The 20,998-nt window shown below is 43.4% G+C and overlaps 1 long non-coding RNA gene across 1 annotated transcript in view; it reads right to left on the bottom strand.

Moving 5' to 3' along the window:
• The window catches only part of LOC128340829 (uncharacterized), a 35,311-nt gene extending 23,131 nt beyond the window's left edge, over positions 1–12,180 (bottom strand). Inside the window, exon 1 of the long non-coding RNA XR_008314002.1 lies at positions 12,087–12,180. This is a non-coding gene — a long non-coding RNA (uncharacterized LOC128340829). The remainder of the gene's footprint in view (positions 1–12,086) is intronic.
• Positions 12,181–20,998: the final 8,818 nt, after the last annotated feature.

The raw sequence follows: 20,998 nt of genomic DNA on the forward strand, positions 1-20,998 counted from the left end.
CTCTGGTTGACCCTCTCCTACCCAGGAATCTCTGGTTACGAGAACAAGCTTAGTGTCTGAATATGGCTTGTGTTTGTATGATATATACCCATATGAATATCTCACACCATATGATTAGGTGTCTTGTTCCTCAGATATCTCCAACCAGCACTCTTCATTCCTAAAATGAAGATGATGTCATTTTTATTTTATTTTATTTTATTTGGTGATTGCCCAGCCAGGCTGTATTAGCCCCCTGCAGAGTGCCAGCCAGCAGGAGGCTGCTTGTGGGGCTCTAGACCTGTGAATAAATGATGACCTACGAGTTAGAGAGAGGCAGCCTAGATATATTTAGGATACATTAAAGCTATTAGCCAGGAGAAGCAAGACACAAGGAAAGAGAACAAGATGGCATCATGCTTCATCTCAAACAAGCAAAGCCCACTGGAATAAAGCCATCCTGAGTGAACAACAGCCAAAGAGCCAAATGGCTGCAGGTCGCCAAAAGAAATTTCATTTGCTAGCTTCTTGGTTAGAAGCAGAGCAAGAAGATAAGATGTAGCAGCTGTGCTCTTGAATGCTGCAGGGCTTCAAACTGCTGGAAGACATTGTCTATTGAACCAGGCACCAGGGCCTTTCCGTGTCTTCCTGTCAGCCTGCCTTGTGAGCTGAAGACGCTATGTTCGTCATCCCATGTACATTGCAGGTGGATTTTTTGTTACACTCACTCCCCGCCACACTTACAGCAGCAGTGCAAAAAGGAAAAAGAGAGAACAGATTGTCATTATTTCTCATTCCTTCCAAAGTTGCAATTCTGACCTTTCTTCCATTTACAGCTGTGTAAAAACCGAATGATTTCAGTGAACCAGTCCAGCTGCACAGATTCACATTTACGACAGCTCAGAGAAGAATCAGATGCTAATTTGCACCCCGTTCTCCTCTAAGCAACAGTGAACTTTCCTTTCTATAAATCAGAATGCTCCCTCCTCTCCTGAAGTAGGAGGGAAAGTCCTTTGATTTGACCCAGCTGCTGCTAAACACAGGAGCACAGACAGAGCCTCCAACCTTGGTTTTAACTGACAGATGACCAGCAAATGGGAGCACGCTCAGCTTCCGAATTAGGGTGGGAGGCATCTCCTACCATAACTATGATGATGTGAACTGCTGGAATATAACAGGAGGATGATACCTTCCTGCAACGGTAATCATTAACTAGCATGACGGGCCTTGGATCCAGTCCAGTGCAGGGAGGAAGATGTCAGCAGGATTCAATTCAAAGGCCAGATTCAAAGCAGTGTTAAACTGGTATGATTTGCTGGAATCCTGGACTTCCACCCTGATCTAAACAAACGTAAATGTAGATTTAAGCCACTCTAGCCCTATCAATGTCCAAGAAGGAAGTCATTGTTCCAATGCGGTTTCCTGTAGTGCGTCCTTTGCTCTTGATATGGAGCAATGATTTCTGGAGAAGGAAAAGGCTGTTCCGATGAATACTGTTTTGACTCTGTTTCTTTTTCAGCCCACCCTTCAAGACAGTGACACCAGACTTACTGGAATTAAGCAAAACTATCCCTAGGTCTAGTGCTCCGGGTCTTGCCACTGAATAATGTCGCAGAGTTTCTCCCCCATCTCCCCCAACATAAAGAGTAGGGATTTCCAGACCTGAGGGCTCTTTTTGTCCAGAAATAAAGTGGGGGAAGGACAGGGAAGCACCATTTGGGCTGTGCTGTAGTCAAGATCTCCTCCTTCCTAGCCTCCAGCTCTTCACCCAGTTGCAGTCTCAGAATTCACTCTCCCCCCCCCCACCCGTTGCTTTTGCCATTTCCCTAAGATGATGTCAGCACCCCTTGCCTACCCTGAGTGTTATATTCTATCCAGTAATCTTTTGTGTTTAGTTGTTCATGACATTTGTCCCAGTGGGGATCCTGTAGAGAGAGTGGGGGAGGGGGGAGTGAGAAAGGAAAGGTGAGGGAAAGGAGAAGCAGAAAATGGGAGTTGTTGCTGAATAAAACTTTCATTAAATCCACATAAGATTTCTTTGTGCATATGAGGGAAGCAGCTGTAAAAACAGTGTTCCTGGCCAATCAGCAGGCATGCCACTGCACAGTGCTCACCTGGACAACTCTTGGCATCACTGTCTTGCAAGCCCGACTGATAAGCAGAGGACACCCCCTTCTAAGCTGTGTCAAGCATCCAATGTTTTCTGTATCCAAGGAGAAAATATTTGTGCTCTCATTGAAACCCAAAGAGACTACACAAAAGATTGAACATTGGTGTTAGCTTTTAAATGCATGCCGTCCACTGAGTTAACTCTGCCTATATCTAATTACACCTCCATCCTAAACACATTTTTATTTATCCAATTGATTTAAGGGGGATTTAAAGGGCAGGAGAAGGCTGAGCAATGTTGGAAGCCGAGACCTCCATAAAAGCATCTCAGACCAAACCTTCCTGTCTCCTTTTTACTGCAGAAGAAACTGCAGAGACATGGAGGTCTGCCTTGCATCTTGGCTGCTATTTTTAATGCAGAGTGCCCATTTCCACTTGCCAGATCATGCTGGCAGTTTTCAGTTTCTACTCCAATGGAATCCGAGGTGACAAGTTCAATTCTCTGTTCTCTCAAACCTACTTCCCATGCCCTACTTTTTCTCTCTGCACTGCTGGAACAGTGCCTTGCTACGTCTTTGCTCAGCCCTGGGTTTGTACAGAAGCCTGGTGGTTTGCCAACACTGGGTTGCACTCTTTGCATCCTAGCTGAGGACTCTTCAGTATAGGAACCTTTGGCAAAATTGAGTCCAGTCCTCACATTTGAATACTGAGGCTGACTTTCAAAGAAAAAGGAAGAGCAGGAGACTCAGTATGACCATCTGAAGAGCATGCCTTTTCTGGAGGCACATATAAAACAACACATTGAAGCGGAATGGATGTTTGGGTACTTTATGGACTCAACAAGCAGCCTGTACAAGTCTGTTGAGATATTTGTTAACGTCACAAATACAATCCTAACATGAAATAACGAATAAATAGAAGGTTATTATGGGAAATCGGCTCCCCTGCTCTCACTTCTTGCTAATTTCTCTCTACACCAACCTGCTTCTGCCTTTGAGACGTGTATTCTTGTTTCTAGTATGTGGCTTTATACTTGGTTCTGGGCTTTCATTGGAGCCTGTTTGAATTTATCCTTAAATAGCAGCTGCTGGTGCGGGAAGCAGGACCATGACTGGGGAGAGAAGGAATTTAACCCTTTGCCCCCATTATGGTCCAAATCTGGATCAGGCCTCCTGCACCTGAGATTTAGTGGGGGAAACAAGCACACAAGGGCCAATAATGTGTTTAGCCTAACATGTGTGGTTTGGCCCTGAGTGTGCCTGTATGAAAAATGTTTTCAGACATCTCTTTGACAGGCACAATTCCTCCAAGTTAAGTTATTTTAAGTCAATTGCAAAGAGTATAAAAGAAATTAATGCAGCTGGATGACTTTAAAGTGTGGATGTATCAAAGAAATGTCTGGAAACACATTTCATATAGGTATGTTCAGTTTATTGATTATTTTATTTTCTTGTTACATTTATATACCAACAATCAATGACTTTCAAGGTGGTTTTCAAAACAAGTAAATAGTTGGTGGCAGATTGGCTGCAGCTCCCTGTTGAGTATACACTTGGTGGCAAGCCCAAAGTTATTGCTAGCTAATGTGTGAAATGGTCCTTATGAACAGGCAGGAGACAATCCAAAGGTCTGTTAGAATTTGAGAGCAGGAGGGGAACCCATGGACTGTTTCAGCTCTTCTCTGTCTCCAAGGTTGCTCGTCTTCTGTGATTTACAGTAAGCCACAGAATCATTCCCATCCACACATTCTACTTTGTGTACATATTGGCTGTGATCTAAAGGGCTGAACAAAGTTTGTATTAGAAAACCTTTATATTGCTCAGGCTGGTCACCCAGTCGTTGGACGAAGGGCGACACAAAGGGTCTCCGTAAGACAGCCTCACCTGAAATGCCAGAGAAACATCATTGACCTAATTAACCCACCCATATTCTCCCATAGCTGACTTCTTTTGGAACTCTAGGGCAATTAAGCCAAACTTGGCATCCCTGCCATTTTCAGAGAGCCTGCCAATCATTGTGGAATCGAGTTTGTAGGCACTATCACTGAGGTACTGCATTTCTCTCTTTGTCTGGCCTCCCATGGTGCTGTTTAACTCACACTCATTTCTGCATGCTTCAATCAAAACAGTAGCTGTTTTCCATGCATATTGCCATGATTACTGCTCCTATTATGCTTTCTGTGGAGTCCAGTCGCATTGCATTACAGCAAAATAATCACTCACTGTCCATTCATACTTCTGTCATGAATACCATCTTTTTTCCACCAAACAATCCTCTTATTGAGTACCCTTTCTCCAAATAAATAATACCCCCTCCCCTGCCACAGATTACATAAGCAATGTGCCCTTTCTCTTAAACAGAAGACGAGAAGAAATAGCATGCTTATGATGAGCCATATTCCATATCCAGTATAAATGTGAACTTCATAAAAATAACACTTAGAATTTATATAGCATTGTAGAGTGTTCAAAACATTTCATATTCATTTATGATTATAACCCTAACCACAAGCCAGTAAAGTTAGTCAGTATTCTATTGCAGGTGAGTGGGTTGAAGTGAAGAGACAGGCTTTATTGTTGAGCCACCTAATGAATTTATGGCTGAATTCAGATTAGAATCAGAGACTTCCAGATATCTCACTCAGGCTATAGTCCTAAACACACTTGATTGATTGATTGATTGATTGATTGATTGATTGATTAAGTGCCGTCAAGTCGGTGTCAACTCTTGACCACATAGATAGATTCTCTCCAGGATGCTCTGTCTTCAGCTTGGCCTTTTAGGTCTCTCAGTAGTGCATGCATTGCTATCATAATCAAGTCCATCCAACTTGTTGCTGGTCATCCTCTTCTTCTCTTTCCTTCAAATTTTCCCAGCATTATGGACTTCTCAAGGGAGCTGGGTTTTCGCATTATGTGTCCAAAGTATGATAGTTTGAGCCTGGTTATTTGTGCCTCGAGTGAAAAATCTTGATTGATTTGTTCTATGATCCATTGTTTTGTTTTTTTCCTGGCTGTCCAAGGTATCCTCAAAAGTCTTCTCCAGCACCAAATTCAAAAGCGTCAATGCTTTTTCTATCTTCCTTCTTTTTGTAGGCATAGACCCATCACGGTATCTAAATATCCTGTCATTGCAACCCTACCAAGTGCTAGTCTGTGGTGTATTTCTTGACTGCTGGATCCTTTACTGTTGATGGTTGATCCTAAAAGGCAGAAGCTATCCACCACTTTAGTGTCTTCATTATCAGTTTGGAGGCTGGTTGCTGTACCCGTTGTCATTAGTTTATTCTTCTTTACATTTGGTCGTAGTCCCATTTTTTCACTGTGCTCCTTGACTTTCATTACTAGAGCTTGCAGATCATCCACATTCTGAGCAATCAGAGCGGTGTCATCAGCGTAGCGCACGTTATTGATGTTTCTTCCTCCAACTTTAAAACCACGCTGATCTTCTTCCAATCCAGCTTCTCTCAGTATATGTTCAGCATATAAATTGAATAAATAAGGAGAAAGTATACAGCCTTGTCTTACTCCTTTGCCGATCTGGAACCAGTCTGTTTCACCATGTTCCACATGGACTGCAGCTTCCTGTCCTGTGTATAGGTTTCCCATTAGAAAAATGAGATGTTCTGGGATGCCCACTTTCCTAAGGATATTCCACAACTGGACATGTTTGATGCCGTAGTCAATAAAGCACATATTGGGGCTATTCCCACGATCCCTGGAAAGTGGGCTAAGGGAGCTTAGCCCGCTTTCCAGAGATCATGGGAACCACTGGGTTCGAAGGCGAGCCCAGTGCTCCCAAGGCGGCTAGCCCGCCTAATTCCCCCTCCCCTTAAATGAGGTTAACAGAGCAAGTGTTCTGTTAAACTCATTTTTTTGCTCGTGTGTCACCGCAGCGCGCGCCAACACATGAGTAGACCCCCAGCCAGGAGGCTGCAAGCAGCCCCCCGGGCTCAGGGGTCTCTCCAGGATGCCCTGCACACTCATGTGGGACGTCCTGGAACTTTTGGGGGCTGCACAGCCCCTGTTCCCCACAGCCCCCTCTGAAAAGTTCAGAGATCTTTTGGAAAACTTTCCTTATTTTTCCATGTTTATTTCCATCCTCAAGGTCTTTACAGATGTCATTGTAGTACTGCTCCTTGTCTCTTCTAACAGCTTTCTGAAATTCTCTATTAAGTTCCTTCCTGAGGTCTTTCTCTTTCTTGACTTTGGCTTCTCTCCTCTTCTTGGCAATTTCCACCATCTGTTCTGACATCCATTTTGCTTTCTTCTGTTACTTGGTCTTTGGCAGTCTCTTTCCACATTCATCCTTAACAACTACTTTGATTTCATTCCAAAGTTCCTCTGGTTCCCTATCAATGAGATTCAGAACTTCAAAGCAGTTCCTGATGTTCTCCTTGAACATGGTGGGTATATTCTCAATATCATATCATGGGAGCCAGCATGGTGTAGTGGTTAGAGTGCTAGACTATGACCAGGGAGACCTGAGTTCAAATCCCCACTCAGCCATGATACTTGCTGGGTGACTCTGGGCCAGTCACATCTCTCTCAGCCTAACCCATTTCACAGGGTTGTTGTGAGGAGAAACTTAAGTATGTAGTACACCGCTCTGGGCTCCTTGGAGGAAGAGTGGGATAAAAATGTAAAAATAAAAATAAAATAAAATGGAAGCTGGATAACTTTGTATTTCCACTTTAGTTTGACTTGCACATGAGCAGTTCGTGTTCTGTTCCACAATTGGCCCCCAGCCACGTTTTTGCTGTTATAACTGATCTCTTCCACCTCCTTGCACCATAATGTAATCAATTTGATTTCTCCTTACTCCACCTGGTGATGTCCATCTCTATAGGCGCTGCTTTGGTTGTTGGAAGCATGTGTTAGCAATGAAGGGATCATTGGCTTGGCAGAAACTAAGAAGTCATTCTCCTGCTTCATTTCTGTTTCATAGGCCATACAGTATGACTATGTTTTCCTCCTTACCATTTCAAACTTTGGCATTCCAGTCTCCAACACACTTACCAGGGAATACGTCCCATTTAACACAGTGGGACTCACTTCCAAGTAAACATACATAAGCCTGCACTCTTACTAAATTACACCAGCTTTCAGTGGTCATAGCTATCAGAATCAGAGACTTCACACATTCACACTCTCACACACATTAGACTTCAAATTATCTGCTTACATATAACTGGTAGCAATTTTATTACAAGTATTACACTATTGGTATTGGTGGCTGTGGGCTTTCTAACACAAGAAAATGTTTTTTAAAGCCAGGTTCCTTCCTGATTTGCCAGTCTAAGGTCAATGTGTCCCAGTCTATCCTACATGATTGCAGAAGTGGCTTAGCTGGGTGCGGAATCATACAATAATTGGTGCTGCATGTGTGATCCCCAAAACGGGTCCAGCAGCTGGATTAAGGTGCATGTATCCTAGTGAAAAAAGCCGGAATCTTGCCAGTCAGAAGTTGCTCTGTCCTCTCTACCAAGGAACTGGTTGGTGGGATCTTCACTTCTTTTTCCAGACTTCACACAGTTACTGTGCAATTCTGATGGATTGAGGTTGTCAGAATGTAACTTTTAATTCAAAATCAATGACATATAACAATGTACAACCACTGGAGATGATTTAAATACACTTCAAAATTGGCCCCCTTTTAAACAAAATTATTTTGTTGTAAACCACCCAAAGATGTAAGTTTTGGGCAGTATAAAAATATGTTAAATAAATAAATAAATGAATGAATGAATAAATGGAAGATCTATGGGGGCAGAAGCAGCAAGGTAGATGACTGGAACGCAAGTGGAGAAAGACTCAACTTGAATCCGACAGATTACGACAGAGAGCACATTTAAAGATCATATGTGTGACAAAGAAGTGGTTCTTTTCTGCCCATATTGCATCTGCAAGCTCACGTCCAGCGGAATTGTTCAGGGTTGTGAGGGGGCTAGTACGTGTCCCCCTTTCCTTGAATCAGAATTTGGAGCCATTACTTACCCACTGTGATGTTTTTAATGAGTTCTTTGCAGACAAATCTCTCATATTCAGGCTGACCTAGATGGAGACTCCACAGTTACTGTGGTGACTGAACTGGAAGTGTCCAGCAACTCCTCTTATATGGTTCAGCTGGATTGGTTTCAGTTTGTGAATCCTGAAGATGTGGACAAGCTGCTTGGAACAATGAGACCTACCACTTGTTCTCTTGACCCTTGTCTGACATGGCTTGTTGTATCTAGCAGGAAGGCTGTTGTAGGAGGCATGGTAGAAATCATAAATGCTTCTCTGAGGGAGGGCAGGATGCCTCAGGAGGCAATCATTAGACCTCTTCTAAAGAAGCCTGCATTAGATCCCTCAGAGTTGAGCAAATATAGGCCTGTCTCCAACCTTCCATGGCTGGGCAAGGTTATTGTGAGGGTGGTGGCCTCTCAGCTCCAGACGGTTTGGGAGGAAACTGAGTATCTAGACCCATTTCAAACTGGCTTTGGGGTGGGCTATGGGGTGGAGATCTCCTTGGTCGGCCTGATGGATGATCTCCAATTGGGAATTGACAGAGGAAGTGTAACTCTGTTCGTCCCTTTGGATCGCTCAGTGGCTTTCGATACTACCGACCATAGTATGCTTCTGGAACATCTGAGAGAGTTGGGGGTGGGAGGCACAGTGGTTCCGCTCCTACCTCTTGGATAGATTCCAGATGGTGTTGATTGGAGATTGTTGCTCCTGAGCTTATGTGTGGCATCCCTCAGGGATCCATACTATCTCCAATGCTCTACATGAGCATCTACATGAAACCACTGGAAGATATCACCAGGGGATTTGGTGTGGGATGTTATCAGTATGCTGATGACACTCAGATCTACTTCACCATGTCAACATCATCAGGAGATGGCATAACCTCCCTAAATCCCTGCCTGGAAGCAGTAATGGGCTGGATGAGGGAGAATAAACTGAAATTGAATCCAGATAAGATGGAGATATTTATTGTGCGGGGTCAGAACTCCAGGGACTGTTTTGATCTGCCTGTGCTAGATGGGGGTCACACTTTCCCAAAAGGAACAGGTATGCAGTCTAGGAGTGCTTCTGGATCCACACCTCTCCCTGGTATCTCAGGTTGAGGTGGTGGCCAGAAGAGCTTTCTATCAGCATCAGCTGATATGTCAGCTGCACCCATTTCTTGAGATGAGTGACCTTAAAACATTGGTACATATGTTGGTCACTTCCAGACTTAACTTCTGCAGTGCGTTCTATATGGGGCTGCCTTTATATGTAGTCCGGAAACTCCAGTTGGTACAGAATACAGCAGCCAGGTTGGTCTCTGGGTCATCTTGGAGAGACCACATCACCCCTTTGTTGATAAAACTACACAGGCTGCCAATAGGTTTCCGGGCAAAATACAAAGTGCTGGTTATAACCTATAAAGCCCTAAATGGCTTAGGCCCTGGGTATTTAAAATAACATCTTCTTTATTATGAGCCCCACCGCCCATTGAGGTCATCTGGAGAGGTCCGTCTCCAGTTGCCGCCAGCTCGGCTGGTGGCCACACGGGGACAGGCCTTCTTGGTTGCTGCCCTAAGACTGTGAAATGTGCTCCCTACTGAAATACTATCGTCCCCATCTCTGACAATTTTTTTAAAAGCACTTGAAAACCCACCGCTTCAGTCAGGCTTTTCGAGCTTTTTAATTTTTTTAAGTTTTAATCTGTTTTTAATTTTTAGATTGCCTAAATTGTTTTAAGATTTTTGTGTATGTTTTAACTTGTTTTATGTTGTTGTTAACTTCCCAGAGACTAAAGCTTGGGGCAGTGTACAAATCTGACAAATGAATAAATAATAAAAACAGGAACTTAATTCTGGCTGTTTTCATGACATATTTACATCTCAGAATATGACTTGATGATCTCTTACCCATTTATTTATTGAAAATATGTTTGTTTTTTAAAAAATCCTTTTCATTTCAAAACTGTTCAAAGTGGCTTATGACCAACAATTAACATCAGTTTAAAAACAATACAAAATTGAACATCCATCTTAAAACTACAAAAGTGCTGAAAACCAATCCAAACTACTCTGCAGCATAAAATGAAGCATCCAAAAGGCCATCAGTTCCTAAGGCCCCAAAGCCTTTCCTAAATAAATGAGCCTCCTATCACTGTCAAAAAGCCAGGAGGAAACAGAAATGCTTGAGAGAAGTGAAGCTCACAGCACAAACCTGGTCCACCAGCATTTAGATTATGTGGTCATTTTTAAAAACTCATTTAATTAAGGGATTCTCAAAGTGGGCCCCCCAAAGGTTGTTGGATGACAACTCCTGTCATCACCAGCCAAAATGGCCTTTGCCATTGTGGCTAGGGATGATGGGAGTTGTAGTCCAACAACATCTGGGGACCCCAGTTTGAGAACCCCTGATTTAATTCAAATACAATGTCTGTTGGGCAATAATTAAAAGGGAGGCATGTTTGTCTGAAGGCTGGAAAGTGGACTCCTGCCTGAGAAACCCTTGCCTGAGATTTAACATCTCAGGCAGGTCTCCCTTTTCCAGCCTTCAGACATGCCTCCCTGTTTATGACTGAGTTGCTAGCAAGACAGAGCAGACAGTATTGGGTCAGAAAGATCCATGGTCTGACAGTTGTTTTGTGGGATCAGGTTATGAAAAAAATATAACAAAATCACATTTCCCTTTCCATTGGTTGCAACATCTGTATAGAAGATATATAGTGAGCTGGCCACTGATGGAACTTGAAAAACGCATGATATCAAGTTATTGCCAAAGTTAAACCTCTATTATAGAATGTAAATATTAAAACAGGAAAAACAGTAAAGTTAAGAAATGTACCACTTAAAAACAGGCTTGTTATCTTTTAAATAGATGTGCTTCCAGTCACTGGTTTTTTTCCTGCACACTACTCAGAGCTTGGTGACCTAGAAAAAGAGGCTCCGTTTCCCTCTGTCATTCCATTGCGTTCCTTCAGCCTGATATTTACTTCTACTGTACTTGTGACATGTCCTCCCCGCCACAGCCCCCAATCTCGCAGGCTTATAACGGTCATCAGGGAAGTCGAAAGGCATATGGTGGTAGTCTTCTTTATCAGTGATTGTTTAAAACGAAGTGGTTCCCCAAATAAGACATTTTTAGTACAAGAACAACAAAATTATCTTCAGAGCATGAGGTTCTGTCCTTGCTCTGGAATTAGAGAGGTGTTTTGATTATAAGAGAGGCCCTGAGGAGGACCAGCTAGATATGATGATGGCAGTTCTGTGTTTTTTTGATATAGAATTGTACAAAGAGGGGTGAGGTCTGATTTAAAATGGGGAGGGTGCATGAGAGAGGAATGCAAAACCCTTCCCCCTGCCCCCAGCCGACTCCTTGCGGCTTCTCTCCCCAAGCACTTTTCACACCACAAGTGACCCCATTTTAAACACATCTAACTGCTATTATATTGTCTAGTTTGGCCCCAAAAAGTAGAGATGGGAGATTTCTCCCCTGCTTTCCTCACGTTCACTGAGAAAATTGGTTTTTAAAAAACCCAGATCCCAAACCAAGTCAATTCTCAAAATACCCGCTCCCTACCACCCCAAACCACTCCCAGCACTGTCCTTTACTCCGCATTCCATCAACAGTGGGAGCATAGCATGGATGGCAATGTGTGGGGAGTATGGAGGAGCAAGTGGGGATTGATCTTTTTTCTTCCCTGTCACCTTCCTCAGCAAACTAGATAAAGCAAGGGGTGTGAGAGGGGTGGGGGGGGGGTTCCTTTCCTCCCTTGTCCCCTCGTCACCATCATCAGTACACCAGGAGGGAGAGCACAGTGGCCCTTGGGACTTGATATAACAGAAAGGGGAGGGAGGGAGGAAAAGGTCCTCCCCGCTCCCCATTCCCAAGTTTTGCCAGTTGCCACTGCTGCCCTGCCACCAGATTAGTAAGGAAAGGGCAGTGTGGGGATTGTGGCCTTTCCCAAGTTTGGGCTTGGAGAAGACCTTGGGGGGGGGGGATTTCAACCCTTACCTTTTGTGTGGGCCAGGCTTTTACAAACTCCAAGGCTGAGAAGTTCACCAGCATCCTTAAAAAAAGAAGAAAAAGAAGCAGCGCTGGGAGAGAGCCATTAGAAGGAATGAAGCTGACAGAGAGCGAGGGAAGCTTTATACTTATAACACCTGACTACTGTCTGTCAGACATCTCAGTGTAGATAAATAGAAAGATAAAATTAGCATTGATGCCTCAGAATCTCTGCAGTCTCCCAAAGGAGACATCATGAAGATTTTGATCACCTTTAAAGAGCTGGTTTTCTCTAATAGGTACTGACAACTTGGTGTTTTTGTCTTTTGTTTTGTTTTTAAAAACACAATACCCCCTTCCTGGTACAATAGAATTTTAAAATGTTGGCACATTTCCCAAGAGTAGATTTCTAATTCTATGCACCAATACAGCTGTTGCTAACAAGCTTATATTAATTTCTTGTGGGACAAGAACAGGCCTTTCCCCCCAACCTCTATTCAGTAGAACTAATTTGGGGGGAGTCAAAAAGCAATGTGTGACCTGCAATGGCCTAAATCTTACTACAAAACGGTTTTTATAATGATTGTGTTTACACACATGCATAGCTCTTCCAGCCTCCCACACATATTTGTTTGTTTGTTTGTATCCCACTTTTCTATTTAAAATCAAAGTAGCTAGCAAACGTTTTCAAAACTTCTATTTTAAAAAAAATCTAAATGTCTAAAGCAACAGATGATACACACAAAGAATACAATGCAGCATAGCACTTAAAATGTTTCAAGAAAAAGTCAAAATCCTGTTAAAATAAAATAAAATAAACTTTTAACAGCCTGCCAGAAAAGAAGTGAAGATAGGCCAGGCAAACCTCCCTCAAGAGAGAACATAAGAACAGCCCTGCTGGATCAGGCCCAAGATGGCCTATCTAGTCCAGCATCCTGTTTCACACAGTGGCCCACCAGATGCTGCTGGAAGCCTACAGGCAGGAGTTGAGGGCATGCCCTCCCTCCTGCTGTTACTCCCCTGCAATTGGTATTCAGAGGCATCCTGCCTTTGAGACTGGAGGTGGCCTATAGCCCTCAGACTAGTAGCCCTCTCCTCCATGAAGTTATCTAAACCCCTCTTAAAGCCATCCAGGTTGTTGGCCGTCACCACATCTTGTGGCAGAGAATTCCACAAGTTGATTATGCATTGTATGAAAAAGTACCAACCGGCATTCCGTGTGTTTGTGTGTGTCCCACCCCCTCAACTTCACAACACCTGGACCAAGATGAACCAAGTTGGGTACAGTTGTAGGAACACATGGGGACACCTCAACGGCGTAGTTTGTGATGATGTCATCTACTCTGATTCAAGATGGCAGATGCATAAACTTTTGAGGCGTAAGTGGGCTAACTTGTGAACCACCTAGCCAATTTGAACCAAATTTGCTATAGCTATATGGACATATAGGGATGCCCCAATGGTGTCATTTGTGATGATGTCATCCATCCCCATCCAAGATGGTGGACGTGTGAACTTTTGAGGAACAAGTGCACTAACTTGAGTACTGTCTAACTGGTTTGAACCAAATTTGGTACAGTTGTAGTGAGTGACACACAGGGACACCTCAATGCTGTCTTTTGTAATGATGTCATCCACCCTGAATCCAAGATGACGGATGTGTGAATTTTTGAGGAACACACAAGAGATCTAATTTGTGGACCTCGATTTGAACCAAGTTTAGTCCAGTTGTAGAGACAGTGAAAGGAAAGTAGGCAGATTAGTTCTTACTAGAACAACTTGTATTAAAAAAAAACAGCCCACTACTTCCTGAAGAGGCAGGGCTGGCTCCAGGGCCCCTAAAAAACTGTTCTCCACAGGTCCCTTCTTATGTGGGTAGGCCCTGAGGGAGCTGCTTTCCCATCACCACAAAAAGCTATGGGCACAGAGGTGGTCTCAGGGATCAGCGGTGGACCTTTCTGAGGGCCCTGGGCCCTCAACAGCTACCCAATGATGCTGACCACAAGGATGGAATCAACTAGTCATGTTGCTATATTTCTTATTTGCTGGCTTGGAAAAGTGCATTTCAATGGTTCCTAATGCGCAACTCCAATACTATGGCTAGGACCTTGGACAGCAGCTACCAGTCAGAGAAGAACATACTTCTAGAAGAGCCAAGGATCTGACAAGGCAGTTCCCTTTTGTCTTATGGTGTGTGTGTGTGTGTGTGTGTGTGTGTGTGTGTGTGTGTGTGTGTGTGTGTACACTTGTGTGTGCATATGCATGCACACCACATTACTCATTATTGCAATGCGTAGGCTTCAGATGCTACAAGCTCATCCACACGGTTATAATTATAATACAGATGTCCTACCCTCGTTTGGGAGCTGTGGGCACTCCCATTTTGTGATCATGTGCAAGGGAAACAGCAAGGTCAGAGGGGAATGAAGTGATCATCAGGGAGAGAGGAGCTTTGTCAGATGGTGCTGTCCTACCCAGCTCTCATACCCAGTACTTTACCAAGGTAGGAGGGATTGTCGTCTGACCCAGCTCCTCTTTCCTAGATGATGACTTCCTCCCACTCCAACCTGGTTGTTTCCCTTACACACGATCATAAAAGGGGAGCACACTCAGCTCCTATATTATAATCATGCACAGTGCCTTTCTGTGAGTGATTCCTTGCAGGTAAGTTATAAAGTATCCTTGTATCTATGTGAAGCCCAGAGGCTAGTAAGGCTTAGCAGGCTTAGCAACCCGCTAGTAACCTAGCAGAGATCACATGTAACCTTAGCCAAGACTGCAGGTGATCTACATGACTGAAGGTGGCATCATGCATGTGATTTTCCCTTACAGGGATGTGGGGGGGGGGAACATATCCATATTTACTCAAAAGTCTGTCCCATCAGGTAAATGTGCATAGAATTGTCACCTAATCCATGTGATATAGTGCAGTCTCCTAGGTCTGTTAATGTAATAGTTGGTCGGTATTTTTGCTCTTTAAAAAATTATCATTATTTTACTTTAGAGAAGCCTGCTTAAACCAACATCATGTGCAGGCAGTGCAATACTGACTGACTCTTTCTCTGAGTGAGGTCTCTGCTACTGACCATCTCTGCATCAGTAAAGAAATTAGGAAGAGAATCCCCCGCCCTCTCTCTCTCTCTCTCTGCTCTGTCTGCTGAAACAACTGCTGAAGCAGCACTTTTGCCAATGGCCTTTTCAAACACAGACCATTTTCATAATGCTGGGCAAGTTATTTCAGGCAAAGTAACGCCAGTCCTCAGCTAGGAGGCACTACGTCGAGGCAGCATCTCTTGAGACTGAGCATCAGGGAATCATCCCAAAGGACACAATTGCCATGCAGAATTATGTGGCTGGGGTGGGGTGCCTAGGGCTGCATATTTGGGGATCGCAAATGCTAGGAAAGAACCAGGGCCAAAGGCACAGCTCTTATGCCTTTAATAGCTGGATGGAAGAAGGAATATGAACAGGTGCACCTTTGCTCATCCCTGAGGCCGGGGATCCCTGTGCATTTTCACATGTACATTTTCACATGCTCATGCCTGTGCTTTTTCACATGCACCCTAACCCAGGCTAGGGAAGCCCAACCTGGGTTAGGCTGCGAACCACCGGGCATGCCCTCAACTCCTGCCTGTTGGCTCCCCAGAGGCATCTGGTGGGCCACTGTGCGAAACAGGATGCTGGACTAGATGGGCCTTGGGCCTGATCCAGCAGGCTGTTCTTATGTTCTTGTGACACCAACGCCTTGTCCCGCTTTTAAGCCCAGCTCTTAGCCAGGGTTAAGGGCTTGAGTGAGCCACAGGATCATGTGTTCACTGGGGTTATATTTAGCCCAAGCTGACACAGAGACAGGCATCTAAGCGCCTGTCTCCTGGGGGAATCCCCCAATGCATCACGTGTGTCACGCAATGAATTGTGGGATCTCCAGAGTGCAGCGCGGAACATCTGGGAGCATGGTTCATGCTCACAGCAACAAAACAGTACTCATCTGGGGGAGAAAGTGAGTTTAGCCAGCCTTCCCCTGGTCTACCACATTGCTCACTCGGTCGTGTGAACGACCTCCCTGTGTAACAAACTCTCCTGTCAACAATTTATCTTTTGTATCTGGTCATCTTGATATTAGAGACCCATATCAATCTAACAGGAACCAAAGATAAAAGAAGGAGAAGGTGGGTGGGTGGGAAGGAAGCCCAGATGAGAATCTGGCTTTATCTCTATGTCATAAGTCAGTCTGTACCAATGCAGTTAAAGGTGAACTACAAGCCCAAGATGTGTAATCTTTCATCTAGGTAGAGTCATTCTATTGGTTCTTTTTTCTGTGTTTGCTAACTGATAGAAATTGTTGGTTATGTTTAAACTTGACCTTTTTAAAAAAGTTAAAAAGCAGAGGACCTGGTTAGAGAATCTAAACAATTCAGCCAAAATTAACACTTTAACATCTCATTAATTTCAGTGGGAGAGCTTAGACGGTGCCTAATTCTCTCAGCAGAAATCAGTGGAGTTTTAAAGTGTTTGACTTTGGCTGGATCACATCCAATATGTTTGTCTTAATGAGCCCTTTTAAGACTTGATAGCTTCAAGAGGGCTTCTTGTGTTTATAACCTAATGTCACATTTCCATCTTAAGGGAAAGTATTCTGTTAAAAAAAAAGTGCAAAACATGAAAAAGAGTTTCTGAGACCAATCTGTGAGCTTGACCTTGGAGTGCAAACATGAACAAAGATAAAATCCCATTTGCTCAAATTTAAATGAACATAAGCCTTACCTACATTACAAACTCACATTGGTTTGCTATTAGGGATGTGCAAATTGATTCAGGTACAAGTCGATTTGTACCCAAATCTAACTGATTCTGGTGATTTGGAGACAAAACAAATCACCCCTGTGGTCCATTGGCTAAATTTGGGCCTGATTTGATTCGAATTGATTTGAGATTCAGATCCCTCCTATTAATTCCCCCAGATTCCCAGCTTTCAGTTTTTTGGTTTTTTTAAAAAAGCTAAGCTCTAGCCCTTGTAGAAGTGGAGTTATGGAGCAAAATGTGTGGTTGCTATTATCCAAGGTTTGGATTCTTTGGTGTATAACAATTTTCCCTCAATGAATCCCCATGAGGATTCATTACACACCTTCATTTCTTCTATTCATTTTGACTGTCTTTTTGATAGTGCCAACTGTCAACTGTCATGTGCCAACTACACCCCACTCTCACCTGCAAGGCAGTGGGGTACTACTCAGTTTATGTTCTAGGATTTTTTTCAAGTGTTTAGGCTCTTTGGTGTCTAATAACCTTTCCTCATAATGAATCGCTATAAGGATTCATTACACACCAAAGAGTCTAAACACCTCAAAAATTCCTAAAATATAAACTGAGTATCCAGTGGCTTGTGGGTTGTGGGGTAGTTGGAACATGGGGTGCCACTAATTCCCCACCCCCTTCAAAGCAGTGGGGTCAAAATGAACAGAAGAAATGAAGGTGTGTAATGAAGAAACCAAAGAATCTAAACACTTCAAAAATACCTTTAAAATAAACTGAGTACCCCAGTGTGTGGGTGTGTGTGGGTGTGTGCAGTTGACATATGGCAGTTGACAGTTGGCACTGTCCAATGATATCAAAATGAACAGAAGAAACAAAGGTGTATAATGAATCCTCATAGGGATTCATTATAAGGAAAGGTTGTTAGACACCAAAGAATCTAAACATTTCAATAATCCTAAAAATTAAAATGAGTACCCCACTGCCTTGAAGGTGGGGGGGTGTAGTTGGCACATAGCAGTTGACAGCTGGCACTGCCCAGTGGCAGTCAAAATGAACAGAAGAAATGAAGGTGTGCAATGAATCCTCATAGGGATTCATTATGAGGAAAAGTAATTATATACCAAAGAATCCAAACACCTGAAAAATGACTGCACATTTTGCTCCAAAACTCCCCTTCTACAAGGGCTAGAGCTTAGCTTTTTTATAAAAAAAAATGAAAGCTAGGGATCCATTTTAGAGTTAGGATATGACAACTTTGAATCACTAGTGTTTCCTATGGCAGAAATGTTCAAAATCAGTAAAAACTAAAAAAAAATCATTAAAAATCAACCAAGTATCCTGCTGCCTTGAAATTTGGGTGGTAGGTGGCATCCATGGGGACCTGCCCACTACCATATTTGGTGCCCCTATGGCCTTGTTAAGTGGTCTTAATCAGTCCAAACCAAATCAAATCAAAGCAAATACAAATCAAATCTGGGGTGATTTGGAGGGGGTAGATTTGGTTACAAAACAAATCAGGGGTGATTTGTTTTGGGCACAAATCAAGTCAAAAAAATCAATTTGTGCACATCCCCATTTGCTATCACAACTATCATAGCTTCCTGCAAAAAAAAAAAAAAAAATTGGAATTGTAGTATGGTGGCTGCAAACAATTTTCCTAGCAGGGATCCTTTCCCCATTATACTTCCCAAGGTTTCTCGGAAAGAAGCAATGGCTAGTTCAAGTCTGTAGTATGGATCCCCCTGCGCATTTAGGTAAGGGGTTCTGTTAAATTCACAAGCATATTACTTAAGGCATTACATTCATTGCAAGAGCCATTCTCTGTGCACATATTCTCTCAGTAAATGACCAAATGAACCCATCCATTCATTTCATGGACTGTATTTATCTGTTTATGGACAAAGTCTTTTTCTTTTATTCATCCACCCCCTCCTCTTTCTAATGTCTATTCCTTGTGATTTTAAATATACCTTTAGCTACCCAGTTTACTCTATCTACAATACTTTTCTTCAGGAAATACATCCTGGGGTTATTTTTAAACCAGCATATTAGTTTGTAGGAGACAAGGAAGTATTTCCTCTTTTTTTAAACACAGGATGATACCCAAATGCTAGCTGAAATGCTAGATGTGGCCAACACACTTGTCCTCTATTATATGGCCAAAAAAAATTGAGTAAAATACTCTCTCCTTTTTTAAGCTGCACACTTCCTAAGCAATTATGAAATCTTTCTCCAATTCAGTTTTGCATACTGTCTTTCCCAAAATAAGCAGTCTCCGTCAGCTCCCATTCAGCTCTTATATTTTTTGCTCAATTTCTCCCCTCTTGTGTTTCTTTCTCTTGCTCTCTGATATGATGAATCCTTTTTAACAGTGCTCATTCAGCCCCAAGAGAGGCTTTTAAGAGAGCCGTTTTCTGTTGTTCCAAACCATACCTCATGCTTGATTCACAAAAATGCAAGAACAAATCAGCAGAGAAGATTTATGTAAACAATCAATTCCCACAGAAGCAAAAATCAAGACAGACTATATCAACATATAAGCTTTATTTTTCAGGATTTGGTGTTGAAGCCACAAAGATGAAGATGGAGAAGCAACAAAGCTCCTCTGGTACCCAGAGACCAACCAGTCACGATTAATAACGAGCTACTACGGCACATTAAAAACATAGTGGCAATATATTGCTATCTGTCAAAGTGTTATTGGGAAAATCAGGGTTCATGGTACAAATAATGGAAGCAAAGTGTCCAGTGAAGCAAGCCGCATCCTCAAGGGTATACAATATGTTGCAATATCTTTCAGTTCTGAAATTCTCCTTAGAGCTGGGGCTATTAGTGTGGGAAGCAGGCTTCCCTAAGGAGACAGGAGCAATTGTTAGATGGTTAGTAGGGGTGGGGGGTGTCTTTGTTATAGTCTTGGAAACAGAACAACTCACTAGATAGGATGCATATTCCCTATGTATTTTACATCTGAGGCTTCATGCCTGGCTTATTTGGCTTTCCCCATTTTCACAGGATCCACATAAGAAATAATTTTGACCACGGTGCCATAGGCACTGTGCGGCACACAAATCCTCTGAGGATTTTTTTTTTTTAATGACAAGCTTTGATTCAATATTAAAAAAACAGGAAGGCATAAAAGATAAAAGTCAGGCAGACTGCCTTACAGAGCAAAGAAACGCTGATAATTGCAAGCTGACAAGAGAGGAGAAACCATTTGCTATGCCCTACTATATCCATCCAGAGCCGTGTGGCAATGACAGGTGCTGTGGACAGCCTCTCCACCCGAATTGTGCACCTGCGCAGTTTGGATATGGAGTTGCATGCCCGTGACATCACAGGCATGCGATGTGCATATCCAAACTGCGCAAGCATGCAGTTCGGGCAGAGAGGCCAGCGGAGAGGCCAGCTGGCCGGCCACAGTGCCCACCACTGCTGCCCAGCTTCCCCCCACCCACCAGGCCAACACAAATAGCAGTGGTGGGGCAGGGGCAGTAGCCGCACAGTTTGGCCGGAGAGGCTGGCGGAGAAGCTGGCCGGCCACAGCGGCCACCAACACTTGGCGGCACTGCAGGGCAGGGGCAATTTGCTTGGGATGCCCCAGACCCTCTGGGCCCAGGGACACATGTCCCTGTTTGTCCAAGGGGTGCTACGCGAGACATTTTACCTGGGCCCAGAAGTCTGGAGAGCCCAGCATAGCCTGCAAGTGTATTACCATGAAGGGGGGTGGGGGAAAGTTTGTTTATGGAAACCTATTCCCCTGTATCTATATGGCATGTCCAGTTTTTCTGGAGCAAATTAGTGGTAGTGCTAGAACAGAACAAGCAACATTCTGAAAAGCTGCTGGCCCAGGCCATCTTCTAGAGCAGAGAGAAAGAGAGAAGAAGAGAGCTGATACAGAGTTCATGTGGCTCCCATTTTGTTCCATCTGCACTGGCTTCCATTTTGTTTCTGAGCACAATCCAAAGGGCCAGTTACTAACTTTAAACAGTTTGGGATCAGAAGAACTAGCTGATATGATGAGGGAAATTATGCAAAGTAGTCCCATTGAAATTAAAAGGACAAGTTAGGCAATGCATAATTTTCCTTATGTCAGCCACCGACACTGGATCCTAGAGGCAGGGATTGGCACCAGTAAAGTATTCAGCACTGGTATATGACTAATATAC

The sequence above is a fragment of the Hemicordylus capensis genome, chromosome 1 (genome assembly GCF_027244095.1).
Source record: "Hemicordylus capensis ecotype Gifberg chromosome 1, rHemCap1.1.pri, whole genome shotgun sequence".
NCBI lineage: Eukaryota > Metazoa > Chordata > Lepidosauria > Squamata > Cordylidae > Hemicordylus > Hemicordylus capensis.